The sequence below is a fragment of the Polypterus senegalus genome, unplaced genomic scaffold, assembly GCF_016835505.1.
Source record: "Polypterus senegalus isolate Bchr_013 unplaced genomic scaffold, ASM1683550v1 scaffold_3279, whole genome shotgun sequence".
Lineage (NCBI taxonomy): Eukaryota > Metazoa > Chordata > Cladistia > Polypteriformes > Polypteridae > Polypterus > Polypterus senegalus.
Window position 1 is genome coordinate 2,065 of NW_024377817.1, and position 14,255 is coordinate 16,319.

The 14,255-nt window shown below is 53.0% G+C and overlaps 1 non-coding gene and 3 pseudogenes across 1 annotated transcript; all 4 read left to right on the forward strand.

Annotated features, from left to right (window-relative positions):
• The first annotated feature begins 4,869 nt into the window (after nucleotides 1–4,869).
• Nucleotides 4,870–5,035, forward strand: LOC120519492 (annotated as a pseudogene).
• Nucleotides 5,036–5,887: 852 nt separating this feature from the next.
• Nucleotides 5,888–6,054, forward strand: LOC120519493 (annotated as a pseudogene).
• A 5,745-nt stretch (nucleotides 6,055–11,799) lies between these two features.
• LOC120519487 lies at nucleotides 11,800–11,981 on the forward strand. Its single transcript, XR_005631536.1, has one exon. It is a non-coding gene; the product is annotated as a U2 spliceosomal RNA (small nuclear RNA).
• An 870-nt stretch (nucleotides 11,982–12,851) lies between these two features.
• Nucleotides 12,852–13,022, forward strand: LOC120519486 (annotated as a pseudogene).
• The last annotated feature ends 1,233 nt before the right edge of the window (nucleotides 13,023–14,255 follow it).

Below are 14,255 nucleotides of genomic sequence, written 5' to 3' on the forward strand. Positions count from 1 at the left end.
CGGACATCCAGCTTTAAAGTCGCTGAGTCTGTTTATCAGGTTTGTGTATGCGCCACTGGGCCTCTTATTATCTTGAACAGGAGCGAAAGGTCTGAATTCACTGCAGCCCTGGTTTGTAGCCTCCAGGAGCGTCCTTCTTTGCTGTTACTAGGACAAGGATGGTGGGATTGTAGCTGCCCATGGAAGGGAAAGAAGCTCCACCGTACCCCGGATTGATTTAATTATTTAACTAAATAATAATTAATTAATTACTTCCCTTTTCCTCTAATTAACAAGTTCATGGGCTCTGTAGGACGCATTGCTGTATTCCAGCATTCCAACGGTGTCAGGCCTTGGAAGGTGCCGTGTGACAGGGGGAGTGTCACTGACCAAGCCTGTACCGCTAGCAGGAAGCCTTTTCCCCCAACCGGAGTCCTGCAGGCTGGATGCCGTGCAGCGCTGCGGCTGAGTTCACGGCAGCCGGCCTTTTGCAAACAATCTTCACAGTTAACTGTGCTATGGACTTTTGAGGTTTTTTGGGGGGTTTCGGGGATTTTGAGTTTTAGCGCCTTTCCCTTCCTTTTTTTCATCTAGGGGGGGAAAAGGGGCAAAGCGCCCCCCCCTCCGGCTCCCCGCCCCCCCAAACCCCACGCCAAACCCCAAAACCCTGCCCCTCCCCCCCACGCCCCCCAAATCCCAGTGCGCTTTTCTAAAAAAAGGGGTTTTTTCCCCTGGGCCCCTTTGGGACGGGTTCCCCAAGGGGGGCCCGCCGGGGGGGAGCAATGGGTTCCGCCTGGGGTTTTTTCTTTGGGAGCCCCCTTGAAAAATATCTGGGGACCCTTTAAACTGGGGGGGCTCCCGGGGGGTTTTATGGTTTTGGCAAAAGATAGTTCTTATCTTTAAATTTGTTGTCATCGGGGTTTTAAAAGTTTTAACAAGGGGGGAAAAGGGCTTGCTGGCCCCCCGAGAGGAGAGTCTTAGGAGGTGTTTTTTTTACTGGTATAAAATAAAAAATTTTTTTATTTAAAAAAGAAAAACGCTCTTTGAAGGGAATTGTTTTTAAATTTTTCGAAAACAAATTTTTAAAATTTTTTTTTTTTGGGTTTAATTAAAAAAAGGATGGCCGAGGGAGCCTTTTTAGCTTCCAGACCAAAAGATTTGGGGAGGCTGTTAGGGGCCCCTTTTTGGGTGGGGAAAAGGCGGCCCCAAACCCCCTTTACCCCCAAAATTTAGCCCCCAAAAGGGCCCCCGGGGGTCGGGGGCGCCCCGGGGTTTCCCCGGGGGGGGTTCCTTCCCTTTTTCCTTTAACCCCAAAGGTTGAAGGGTCCCGGGGGGCCGGGGGGCCCCCAAAAAGCCCCCACCCCCACGACGCCCCTTCTTTTTTCCCCCCCGGGGGGGGGGGGTTGGGGTTTCCCCCCCCCCGGGTTCCCCCCTTTCCCCCAAAAAAAACCCGACGCCAAAAACCCCCAAAAAGGCCCTGACGCCCCCCCCCAGCCCCCTCCCCCTCCCAGCTTAGGGGCCCCCCCCCAAGGGGTTTTTCCGCGCTGGGCAACCCCGGGGCCCCGGGCCTTTGGGTCCAAGGGGGTTTCCCAGGCCCAATGTAAAGGGGTTTCCCCTTTTCTTTCACTGCCCCCCTTTTTTATTTTAATGCAGGAGATGGGAAGACCCGGGGGGGGTTTTTGGGGGGGTTTCGCCCCGGGCAAATTTTTTTTGGTTTTACAAAACTGAAAATCCCCTTTGGGGAAAAAAATTAGGGAAAAGGAGATAATACTTTTTTTAAAAAAAAATTTTATTAATTAAAAGGGGGGCATTTTCCTTAAATGGGATAAAAAAAAAAACAACAGTTGGCGGGGTTCCATTAGGGGAAAGGGGGCTGGGGGGTTTATTTTAATTTTTTTGAAAAAATTTTTTTAAAAAATTTTTTGTTTAAACTTAATTGGGGTTTATGCCTGAGGCCTTTTTTTGAGTTTTGTTCCAAAAAGCGGCAGGGGGTCCCTTTAAAACCCCTTTTTGGGGGGGTGAAGAGGGGGAAAACCCTGCAAAAGCCTTTTAAGCCCCCGGGCCCCGGTCCCCCAGGCGTTTATGGGGGGTGCCGGGCCCTTTCCGGCCGGTTGCCCCCATTTTAACCCAACAGGGGGCCCCCTAATTTCCAGGGAACCCCCGCTCCCGCCCAACCCCCCTCCCCTTTTTTTTGGCACGGGGGGTGGGGGGGAGGTAAGGTGGAAAACCCCTTTTTCCCCCTGGTCCCCCCCCCAAACCCCCCAGCCCCCCGGGGCCCAATGATGCCCCCCCCCCTCACCCCCTCCCCCAAGGGGTCCCTTAAAAGGGGTTTTTCCCCGCGGAACCCGGGTTTTTCCCCCCCCGGGGGCCCCCTTTGGGCCAATACGGGGTTGCCCCGGGTTGTTTTGGGGGGCTCCCCCGCCGTTGATCTTCCGGGGGGGGGGCCCCCGGGGGGGGCGGCGGGGGGTTTTTGGGTTTTCCTTTTGGAAGAAAATTAGCGCTTGTTTAATATTAACGATTAATAATTAAAATTTTTTTTGGAAAAAAGGAAAGGGGCTTTTTCCCCCAAACTTTGCTACTAACGGGATTTCCCTTTAGGAAAAAAAGAAAGCGCCCGGTGGGGAGTAATTTAGGAAGGGGGAAAAAACCTGCCGAGCAGGAGTTTAAATTTTTTAAAATAAAAAAAATTTTAATTAATTTTTTAAACCCCTTTTAAGGTTCAACGGCCGGGGCCTTCTTTATCTTCCCCAAATTCAAAGTGTCAGGTGGTTGGGGCCGTGTTTGGGGGGGGGGTTTTTTTCTCTCCCTGTTTGGGGAAGGGGGGATTAAAAAAAGGGGAAACCCTCCTGCTGTTCCGCCCCCTTTTCGGGGCCCCAAAGGGAGGGTGGCCCCTTTTCCTTTTTTCCCTTCCAACAGGTTAACCCGGGTTTGAAGAGTTTGGGGGTCCAGGGGTTTTTCCCCGCTCCAGGCCCTTTTTTGTGGGCCCGGGCGGGATGGGGTGGGGGGTGGTTTCTTCCCCCCCCTTTTTCCCCCCCTCCCCCCCTCCCCCCACGGCCAAAACCCCGGCCCTGCTGCCTTTTGCCCCCTCCCTTTGCTGTTGGGCCCCCCCCCTTTTTCCCCCGGGGGAAAATTGGGTTTTGGTGGGGGGGGGGCCCCCCCCCGGGGAAAGTTTTCCGCCTCGGGTTTTTTAAATGTTTCCCCCCCCCAAAGTTCCGGGGTGGGGGAAAAGGGGGGGGCCTGGGGGTTTTTTTTTTTTTAAAAAAAATTTTTAAAAATTTTTATCATTTAAATTGAACCCCTTTGGAATTTTTTTTTTTTGGAAAGGGGGGGAAAGGGGCTTTTGGGGCCCCCCCGGTCGACCGGTAGCGTACCCGGAGCGGTTTTTTTCCCGGAAAAAAAACAGCCTTGGCTGGGGATTGCCCTTTGGGGGGGGGGGCCCCGGGCAGGATTGTTTTTTAACTTAATTTAAAAAAATTTTTAGTTTTTTTTAAAAAATTAGCGGGTGTGGGATTGCTTGTAGTCTTTCCGCTTCCCGTTAGGCCAGGGGGAATTGAAAGGGTTTGGGGGGGGAAAAAATTCCTACGCCCGTCCCCCCAAAAAAAACCCCCCCAGAAACCCCTCCCAGGGGCCCCTCCCCCCCCCTGTGTTCCCTTTCCCCCAGGGGGAGGGCCCTTTTTTTCACTTTCCCCCAAAGGGGTTTTTAACGGGGTTTAAGGTGTAAGGGTGTCTCGGGGGTTCTTCCCCCCCCCCTTTCCCCCCTCCCTTTTTTTTTGGGGGGGGGGGGGGGGGGTGGTGGGGAAACTCCCTTTTTTTCTGTCCCCAAATCCCCACGAAAACCCAAAGGGGAACGCTTTTCCCCCCCCCCCCCCCAAATGAAAGGGCCCCTTCCCCCGCAACCCGGGGTTTTCCTTTGGAACCTTTTTTTATACCGGCCCCAAATGGGCGGGGGAACCGGGGGGGAAGGGGCCCCGGGGGGTTTTGGGGAAATTTCCCCCCAATTATTAATATGGGGTAAGAGGGGGGTTGGGGGCCCGGGGTTTGTATCCCGCCTTTTCAAAATGTATTTGTTAAGTTTTTGATAGTTTTGGGGAATTTTAATTAAAGGAACAAAAAGGGGGGCCCCTCCCCGTCATGGTTTCGCCCCCGGGGGGCCCCTTTTTTAAAAAGGCCTTTCTATTTACAAGGAGGGGAAAAAAGTGCCAGAGCGGTTGAAATTTTTTTCCGAATTTAAAAATTTTTTTTTTTTGAAATTGAAAAAAAGGGGGGTTTTGGGGATTGTTGGTCTTCCTTCCCCCCCCAAAAAATGGAATTTAAACCCGGGTGGGGGGGGTTTACCCAACCTTCCGCTGAAAGCCTTATTAACCCCAGCCAGCGTTTTGCACTGCTATGCCTGGCCCTTTGGGGCCTTTTGGGGGGCCAGGGTCCTCTTTTCCCTTAATCCCAAGGTGCCTGTCTGAAGAGTTTTGAACGGGTCTCAGGGTATCTAGCTTGCCCCGCCCTTTACTGACGCCTCCTTCTTTGTTTTGTGGGCATCTAGGGCGGGATGGAGGGAGATGGTGGTTTAAACGTCCTTTCCCTTTCCTGGTCTACCCCCTCCCCAAATCCCACCAAGGCCAAACACCCAAAGGGACCAACTGACTGTCCCCCCCCTCCCCAGCCCACTCCCACTCCCATGTATCGGCTACTCAAGCTCAAGACAACTCCGGGGTTTTCCCGCGGGCAAACCCTTGGCCGTATCAGGTTGGGTCCAAGTGGGGTGCCGGCCGAATGGTACATGGGTTCACGCCGCGCTTTGTCTTAGGGGAGCTGTTCCTCCTGAGTTGATGCTTACCATGCAGCTGACGAGCAAGACGGTGGGGCTGGCTGGCCTGGGGGGTTTGTGGCACGCCCGGCCTTTCAAGATCAAGTGTAGTATCTGTTCTTATCAGGTTTTATTTTGATACCCCTATCTGGGGACCATTTTATTAAATTGATTTTTGGAACAGGGGGATGTAGGGCTTGTTCGCCCACTCCACGACACCGGTATTGCAGTACTTCCAGGAGCGGTGCACTTTCTCCTTACTGGTATAAACAAGACAAGCGCCTTTGGCTGGGATTGCCTAATGAGGGGGAAGGGAAAGAAGCTCAGCCAGAGCAGGATTATTTTAAATTTTTTAACTGAATAATTAATTAATTAATTTAAATTTAAATTTTGTTTTTTTGACTTTAAATTTAAAAAAAGTTTATGCGTCGTGGACGTTTGTTGTAGTACTTTCCCGCATTCCAACAGATGTCAGGGCTCGGAATTGAAGGCCGCTGTTGTTGGGGGGTGGAGGTCGGACCAAGCCTGTCCAAGGGAAGCCTTATTGCTCCCAGAAACCAAGCAGTCCTGCAGGCTGTCTGATGTCGCTGCAGGCCCCCCGTGTTCGAGGGCCTTGTCCACAGGCGGGGGCCGGATGTGCCTTTTCCCCCTTTATCTTCAAACCCCCAAAAGGTGTGAACGGGTTTTTGAAGAGTTGAACGGGGTTTTCGAGGATATCTAGCTCGCCACCGCCCTTCACTGACGTCCTTCTTGTTTTGTGGGCATCTAGGGGGGGGATAGGGGGGATGGGGTTTAAACGCCCCTTTCCCTTTCCTGGCACCCCCCCCCCAAATCCCACCAGAAACACCCCAAAGGGCCAACTGACTGTCCCCCCCCCCCCCTCCCACTCCCAGCTGTATCGCAAGTTTGACAACCCAGGGTTTTTTCCACGCCGGCAACCCTTTGGGGTTTGTATCAGGCCTTGGCCCAAGGTGGGGCCCCGTCACAGGGGGCCCGGGGAAAGTCACAGGGTTCCCCTCGGCGCTTTTTCTTAGGCAGCTGCTCTCCTGCGTTGATGTTACCAGAGTGACGATAAGACGGGGGGGTGGCTGGCCGGGGAGTTTGTGGACCCCCGCCTTTTTAAGATCAAGGGGAGTATCTGTTCATCAGTTTAATATCTGATACGCCCCATCTGGGGGAAAAATATTAAATTGATTTTTGGGAAAAGGGAGATGGAATAGGGGTTGCCTTTTCCCCCAAACCCGGATTGCAGTACTTCCAGGAGCGGATTTTACTGGTATAAAAAAAAAATTGGTATTTACTTAAAAGGGGGAAAAGTTTCCGGGAGGGATTGTTTAATTTTTCGAAAACCAACAATTATAATTTTGAAGGGGTTTTAAGAAAAGTTCAGCGCCTGTAGGGAGCAGCTTTATACTCCAAAACCCAGTCGGGGAGGCTGGAAATTGAAAGGGGCCCCTGTGGGTGAGGGGGTTTACACCGCCGGGCCCCAGGAAGCCTTCCCCCCCATCCCCCACTTCCCCCCAGGTTGAAACCCCCCGGGGGGGGGGTTTTTTTTTTTGGGGGGAAAAGTTGGAACGGGTGTCTCGAGGATATCTAGTGCCACCTTTCACTGACGCCCCTTTTTTGTTTTGTGGGCATCTAGGGCGGGATGGGGGTGGAGATGGTGGTTTGCCGCCCCTTTCCTTTCCTGGTCTACCCCCCCTCCCCCCAAAACCCACCAAGCCAAACACCCAAAAGGGCCCAACGACGTTTCCCCCCCCACCCCCCCCCACCCAGTGTATCACCTGCTTTCACAACTCCGGGGGTTTTTCCCGGGGAACCCTTGGGGTTTGTATCAGGCCTTTCCCAAAGGGGGGGCCCCGTCAAGGCCGGGAATGTCACATGGGTTCACGCTCGGCGCTTTTTCTTAGGGGGAGCTTTCCCCCCGCTTTTATTTTTCCGGCTACTGGGCAAGACGGGGGGGTGGCTGGCCTGGGGTTTTTTTGGGATCGCCGGGGCCTTTTTGGGTAAGATCAATTTGTATCTGCTTATCAGTTTTATCTGATGCCCCACTGGGGAAAAAAATTGATTTTTTAAAAGATGGAATAGGGCTTGTCGGCCCCCTCCACGATCACCTGGTATTTATTGGAGCTGCACTTTCTCCTTTACTGGTATAAAAAGACAAGCAGCCTTGGCTGGGGGTTGCCTACATGAGGGAAGGGAAAAAAGCCTAGCCAGAGAATTTATTTAATTATTTAACTGAATAATTAAAATTAATTAATTTAAATTTAGTTTAATTTTATTAATTAAGAAAAGTTTTGCGGCCTGTAAGCTAGCTTGTAGTATTTTCCCGCATTCCAAAGATGTCAGGCAGGCCGAAAAAGGCCTTGTGGGTGAGGAAGTGTGTCGGACGACCAAGCCTTCCCCTAGCAGGAAGCCTTTTAAGCCCAGAAACCAAAGGACCTGGGCTGTCGAGGGTGCAGCCCCCTGTGTTCGGGGGGCCGTTCACACAGGGGCCAGGATTTCCTTTCCTTTCATCTTCAATCTCCAAAGGGTGAACGTGGTGTTGAAGAGTTGTAACCGGGGGTCCAGGATACTAGCTCCCACCGCCTTCACTGACGCCCCCTTCTTGTTTTGTGGGCATCTAGGGCGGGGGGTGGAGGTGGGGATGGTGGTTTGCCGCCCTCCCCCCTGCCCCCCCCCCCCCCCCCAAATCCCACCAAGGGCCAAACACCCAAAGGGGGCCAACTGACTGTCCCCTCCCCCCCCACGCCCACCCCACTCCCAGCTGTATCGGCACCCCCCTTCCAAAAAACTCCGGGGGGTTTTTTCCACGCGGGGAACCCTTTGGGGTTTGTATCAGGGCCTTTGGGCCCCAAAGGGGGCCCCGGGCACGAGGCCGGAATGTCACATGGGTTCACGCCCCGGCGCTTTTCTTAGGGGCAGCGCTTCCTCCCGCCGTTGATGCTTACCATGCAGCTGACGCATGGGCGACGGTGGCTCCTGGGAGTTTGTATGCCGCCTTTTTCAAGATCAAGTGTAGCTGTTCTTATCAGTTTAAACGATAGTCCCCCCTCTGGGACCATATATTAAATTGATTTTTTGGGAAAAGGGAGATGGAATAGGGGTTGCTGGGCCCCCCCACGGATCATGGGAGAGTACTTTCCCGGAGCGTGCACTTTTTCCTTTTCAAAAAAAGACAAGCAGCCTTTGGGGATTGCCCTTAGAGGGAAGGGAAAGAAGCTCAGCCAGAGCAGGATTGATTTAATTTTTTAACTGAATAAAATTTAAATTTAAATTTAATAATTTAGTTTAATTTGACTTAATTAAGAAAAGTTCGCGCCTGTAGGACGCTATTGCTTGTAGTACTTCCGCATTCCAAAAGATGTCAGGGGAGGCTCGGGAAATTTGAAGGCCCGGTTTGGGGGGAGTGAAGAGTGTCGACCCAAGCCTGTACCGCTACAGGAAGCCTTTGCCCCAGAAACCAGGCGTCCCAGGCTGGAGCCCCGAGCCTTGCGGGCCTTTTTCCCCAGGCGGCCAGGATGGCTTTTCCTTTTATCTTTAACCCAAAGGTGTGAACGGGTCTGGGAAAAGGGAAGGGTGTTCAGGAACAGCTCCCACCGCCTTTTTTACACGCCTCTTTGTTTTTGGGGGATCAGGGCGGGATGGAGGTGGGGATGGTGGTTTAAAGCCCCCTTCCTTTCCGGTCTACCCCGCCCCCCCAAACCCACCACGAGGGCCAAACACCCAGGGGGGCCAACTGACTGTCCCCTCCCCCCCCCCCCACTCCCCCCCCAGCGTATCCTCCTCCCAAACCCGGGGTTTTTCCCGCGGGGAACCCTTGGCTTTTTATCAGGGCCTTTGGTCCAAGGGGGGTTTTTCACGAGGCCGGGGAAGCCTGGGTTTACGCCTGGGCTTTTTTTAGGCAGCGTTCCTCCTGCCGTTGATGTTTCCGCAGCGACGCATGGGAAGACGGGCTGGCTGGCCCGGGGGGTTTTGGACGCCGCCTTTGGCTAAGATCATGTAGTATCTGCTTTTTCATTTTTTCATACCCCCCTCTGGGGACCATATATTAAATTGGGTTTTTGGGAAAAGGGGATGGGAAAAGGGGTTTTCTCCCCCTCCACGATCACCCGGATTGAGTACCCAGGGGGCTGCACTTTCTCCTTACTGGGATAAAAAGACAAGCAGCCTTTGGGATTGCCTACATGAGGGGGAAAGGGGAAAAAAGTCAGCCGAGCAGGGATTTAATTATTTAACTGAATAATTAAAATAATTAATTTAAATTTAGTTTTAATTTGGGCTTAATTGAAAAATTCAAGGGTTGTAGGACGCATTGTTGTAGTACCCGCATTCCAACAGATGTCGGGGAGGCCGGGAAATTTGAAGGCCGCTGTTGTGGGGTGAGGAAATGTCGACCCACCGCCGTACCGCAGAGGAAGCCTTTTTGCCCCCAGAAAACCCAGTCCTGCAGGCTGTCTGATGTCGCTGCAGCCTGTGTTCAAAGGCCCTTTTACAGGCGGCCAGGATGCTTCCTTTCATCTTCAATCCCAACAGGTGTGAACGGGGTTGAAGAGTTGTGAACGGGTGTCTCGAGGGGTATCTAGCTGCCACCGCCCTTTACTGACGCCCCCTTTTTTGTTTTGTGGGCATCTAGGGCGGGGTGGGGGGTGGAGATGGTGGTTTAAAGGCCCTTCCTTTCCTTTTACCCCCCCCCCCCCAAATCCCACCACCAGCCAAACACCCAAAGGGGGCCAACTGACTGTCCCCCCCTCCCCCCCGCCCCCCCCCACCCCAGCTGTTGGTAAATCGCCGACAACCCCGGGGGTTTTTTCCCCGGGCAAACCCCTTGGGGTTTGACAGGGCCTTGGCCCGGTGGGCCGCTTTTGTCACGAGGCCGGGAATGTCACATGGGTTCACGCCTCGCGTCTTTTGGGAGCTGCTTCCCCCTGCCAAGTTGATGCTTTCCATGCAGCTGACATGGGCAAGACGGTGGGGCTGGCTGGCCCGGGGAGTTTGTGGCCCCGCCTTCAAGATCATGTAGTATCTGTTTTATCAGTTTAATATCATACGCCCCCATCTGGGACCATATATTAAATTATTTTTTAACAGGGGGATGGAATAGGGTTGTTTTTCCCCCCCACGACGACTGGTAGGACTTTCCCGGAGCGTGCACTTTCTCCCACGGTATAAACAAGCAAAGCCTTGGCTGGGGGGCCACTATGAGGGAAGGGGAAGCTCAGCCAGAGCAGGATTGATTTAATTATTTAACTGAATAATTAATTAATTAATTAATTAATTTAGTTTTTAAATTTGACTTAATTAAGTTCATCCTGTGGACCCCTTGTTGTAGTACTTTCCCGACCAACAGACCGGGCCCGGCTCGGAATTAGGGCCGCTGTTGTGGGGTGAGGAAAGTGTCGACCACCAAGCCGTACCGGGGTAGCAGGGAAACCTTATTAAGCTCCCAGAAACCACGGGAGTCCTGCAGGCTGTCGATGCCCGCAGGCCCCCGTGTTCGAGGCCTTGTTCAAGGGGGGCAGGATTTCCTTCTCCTTTCATCTTCAATTTCCCAAAAGGTGTGAACGTGGTGTTAAGAGTTGTGAACGTGGTGTCTCGAGGGATACAGCTGCCACCGCCCCACTGACGCCCCCTTCTTTGTTTTGTGGGATCGGGGGGGGTGAGGGGAATGTGGTTTAAAGCCCCCTCTTCCTTTCCTGGTCACCCCCCTCCCCCCAAAACCCACCACGAAGCCAAACACCCAAAGGGGGCCAACTGACTGTCCCCCCCCCCCCCACTCCCCACTCCCAGCTGTATCGGGCACCCCGTTTTTTGGGGAAACCCGGGGGGTTTTTCCCCGCTGTGGCAACCCTTGGGGTTTGTTCAGGCCTTTGGGCCCCCGGTGGGCCGCTTGTCACGGGCCGGGAATGTCACATGGGGTTTACGCCCCCCTTGTCTTAGGCAGCTCTTTCCCCCCTGTTGATGCTTTCCATGCAGCTGACGATGGGAAAACGGGGCTTGGCCTGGGGGGTTTGTGGCACGCCCCGGGCCTTTTCAAGATCAATGTAGACCCCCCTAGTTTTAAAATCTGATACGCCCCCCATCTGGGACCAAAAATTAAATTGATTTTTTGGAAAAGATGGAATAGGGCTTGCTCCCCACCCAGATATTTGGGATTCAGTACTTTCCCGGAGCTGCACTTTTTCCTTACTGGTATAAAAAAAGACAAGCAGCCGGCTGGGATTTCCTACATGAGGGGAAAGGAAAAAAGCTCTGGAGCAGGATTGATTTTAAAAAATGAATAATTAATTTAAAATTTAAATTTTGTTTAATTTGACTTAATTAAGAAAAGTTTTTCCTTTGGACGCTATTGTTGTAGTATTTTCCCGCATTCCAACAGACGGCAGGCTCGGGAAATTAGAAGGGCTGTTGGGGGTATGGAGTGTCACACCAAGCCTTAGGGGTAGCAGGAAGCCTTAAAGCCCCCCCGAAAACCCCAAGCAGTCCCAGGCTGTCTGATTCGCTGCAGCCCTGTGTTCGAGGCCTTTTTCACACAGGCGGCCAGGATTTCCTTCCCTTTCATCTTCAACCCAACAGGGGGAACGGGTTAAGAGTTGTGAACGGGGTCTCGAGGATAAGCCGCCACCGCTCTTCACTGACGCCCCCTTTTTTGTTTTGTGGGGACTAGGGCGGGGATGGGGGGAGAGGGGGGTTTTAAAACGCCCCCCTTTGCCTGGTCTACCCCGCCTCCCCCAAAACCCACCACAGCCAAACACCCAAAGGGGCCAACTGACTGTCCCTCCCCCACCCCACTCCCACCCCCATGTATCCACCCCTTCCGCACAACTCCAGGGTTTTTCCCTGCTTGGGGAACCCCCTTGGGGTTTGTATACCTTGGCCCTGGGGGCGGGACCAGGCCGGAATGTCACATGGGTTTACGCCCCGGGGGCTTGTCTTTGGGGAGCTGCTTCCTCCCCCCGTTGATGCTTTCCGCAGCTGACGATGGGGAAGACGGTGGGGGTGGCTGGCCTGGGGGGTTTGTGGCATCGCCGGGGCCTTTTTGGGTAAGATCGGGGAGTATCTGTTCTTATCAGTTTAATATTCATACCCCCATCTGGGACCATATATTAAATTGATTTTTTTGGGAAAAGGGGGTGGAATAGGGGTTTTCGGCCCCCCCCACGATCACCCGGTATTGCAGATTCCAGGAGGGGCACTTTCTCCCCTGGGGATAAAAAAAGACAAGCAGCCTTGGCTGGGATTGCCTACTAAGGGAAGGGAAAGAAGCTCAGCCAGAGAGGGTTGATTTAATTATTTAATGAATAATTAAAATTTTAAAAATTTAAATTTTGTTTAATTTGACTTAATTAAGAAAAGTTCATGTCTGTAGGACGCTATTGCAGTACTTCCAGATTCCAACAGATGGGAGGGGGGCCGGGAATTTGGGAAAGGGCCCCTGTTGTGGGGTGAGTGAAGTAGTGTCGGGCCCCCCCGCCTGTACCGCAGAGGAAGCCTTATTAAGCTCCCAGAAACCACGGCGTCCCAGGCTGTCGTTGCGCGCCCCTGTGTTCGGGGGCCCTTTTTCAACAGGCGGGGCCCGGATGTGCCTTTTTCCTTTCCTTTTTAATCTCCAACAGGTGTGAACCGGTTCGAAAGCTGAACGGGGGTCTGGGGGGGATATCTAGCCCCACCGCTCTTCACTGACGCCCCCTTCTTTTTTTTGTGGATCTAGGGCGGGAGGGGTGGGGATGGTGGTTTAAAGCCGCCCCCCTTTTGCCGGCACCCCGCCCCCCAAATCCCACCAAACCCCAAAAACCCAAAGGACCAACTGACTGTCCCTCCCCCCCCCACCCCATCCCACTCCCAGCTGTATCGCAAAGCTTTGCAAATCGGTGGTTTTTCCGCCCGGGGGAAACCCCTGGGCTTTTTATCAGGCCTTTGGGCCCCAAGGTGGGCCCTTTTTTTACGGGCCGGGGGTCACATGGGTTCACGCCTCGGGGTTTTTCTTAGGGGGATGCTTTCCCCCGCCAAGTTTATGCTACCATGCAGCTGACGGGGGAAAAGGGGGGGGTGGGGGTGGCCTGGGGGGTTTGTGGCACGCCCGCCTTTTTGGGTAAGATCATGTAGTATCTGTTTTTATCAGTTTTATCTGATACCCCCATCTGGGGACCATATATTAAATTGATTTTGGAACAGGGGAAAGGAATAGGGGTTGTCTTCCACCCACGATACCCGGATTGCAGTACCCCGGGGCGCACCTTCTCCTTTTTGGAAAAAAAAGACAAGCAGCCTTTGGGTGGGATTGCCTACATGAGGGGGGAAAGGGAAAGAAGCCCAGCCAGAGCAGGATTGATTTAATTATTTAACTGAATAATTAAAATTAATTAATTAATTTATTTTTAATTTGACTTAATTAAGAAAAGTTCATGCGCCCCGTAGGACGCATTGCTTGTAGTACTCCGCATTCCAACAGATGCAGGGAGGCTCGAATTGAAGGGGCTGTTTTGGGGTGAGTGAAGTAGGTCGGACACCGCCTGTACCGCTAGCAGGAAGCCTTTTTCTCCCAGAAACCACGGGGCAGTCCTGCAGGCTGTCTGACGCTGCAGCTCCCCGTGTTCGAGGGGCCCTTTTTCACAGGGGCAGGGTGTGCCTTTCCTTTTCATTTTAATCTCCAACAGGTGTGAACGGGTGTTAAGAGTTGTGAACGTGGTGTCTCGAGGGGCTAGCTCCCCCCGCTTTCACGACGCCTCCCTTTTTTGTTTTTTGGGCATCTAGGGGGGGATGGAGGTGGAGATGGTGGTTTAAAGCCGCCCCCTTCCTTCCTGGTCACCCCCCCCCAAACCCACCAAGGGCCAAACACCCCAAAGGGGGCCAACTGACGTCCCTCCCCCCCCCCACTCCCACCCCAGCTGTATCGGCACTGCTTCCGACAACTCCGAGGGTTTTTTCCCCGGGGCAAACCCTTTTGGGGTTTGTATCAGGCCTTGGCTCCAATGGGCCGTTTCCACCGGGGGAATGTCAATGGGTTCACGCCCGGCCTTGTCTTGGCAGCTGCTTCCTCCCCGCCAAGTTGATGTTACCATGCAGTGACAGGGCAAGCGGGGGGGTGGCGGCCCGGGGTTTGACGCCCCCTTTGGCTAAGATCAAGGGAGTATCTTTTTTTTAGTTTTAAAATCAAAGCCCCTTTTGGGGGAAAAATTAAATTGATTTTGGAACAGGGAGATGGAAAGGGGTTGTTCCCCACCCACGGGCACCCGGATTTCAGTCTCCAGGGGGGCACTTTCTCCCTACTGGATAAAAAAAGACAAGCAGCCTTGGCTGGGGATTGCCTACCATGAGGGAAAAGGGGGAAACTCTAGCCAGGAGGGGGTTGATTTAATTATTTAACTGAATAATTTAAATTTTTAATTAATTTAGTTTAATTTGGGCTTAATTAAAAAAAAGTTTATGGGCCGTAGGATATTGTTGTAGTACCCCCCATTCCAACAGATGCAGG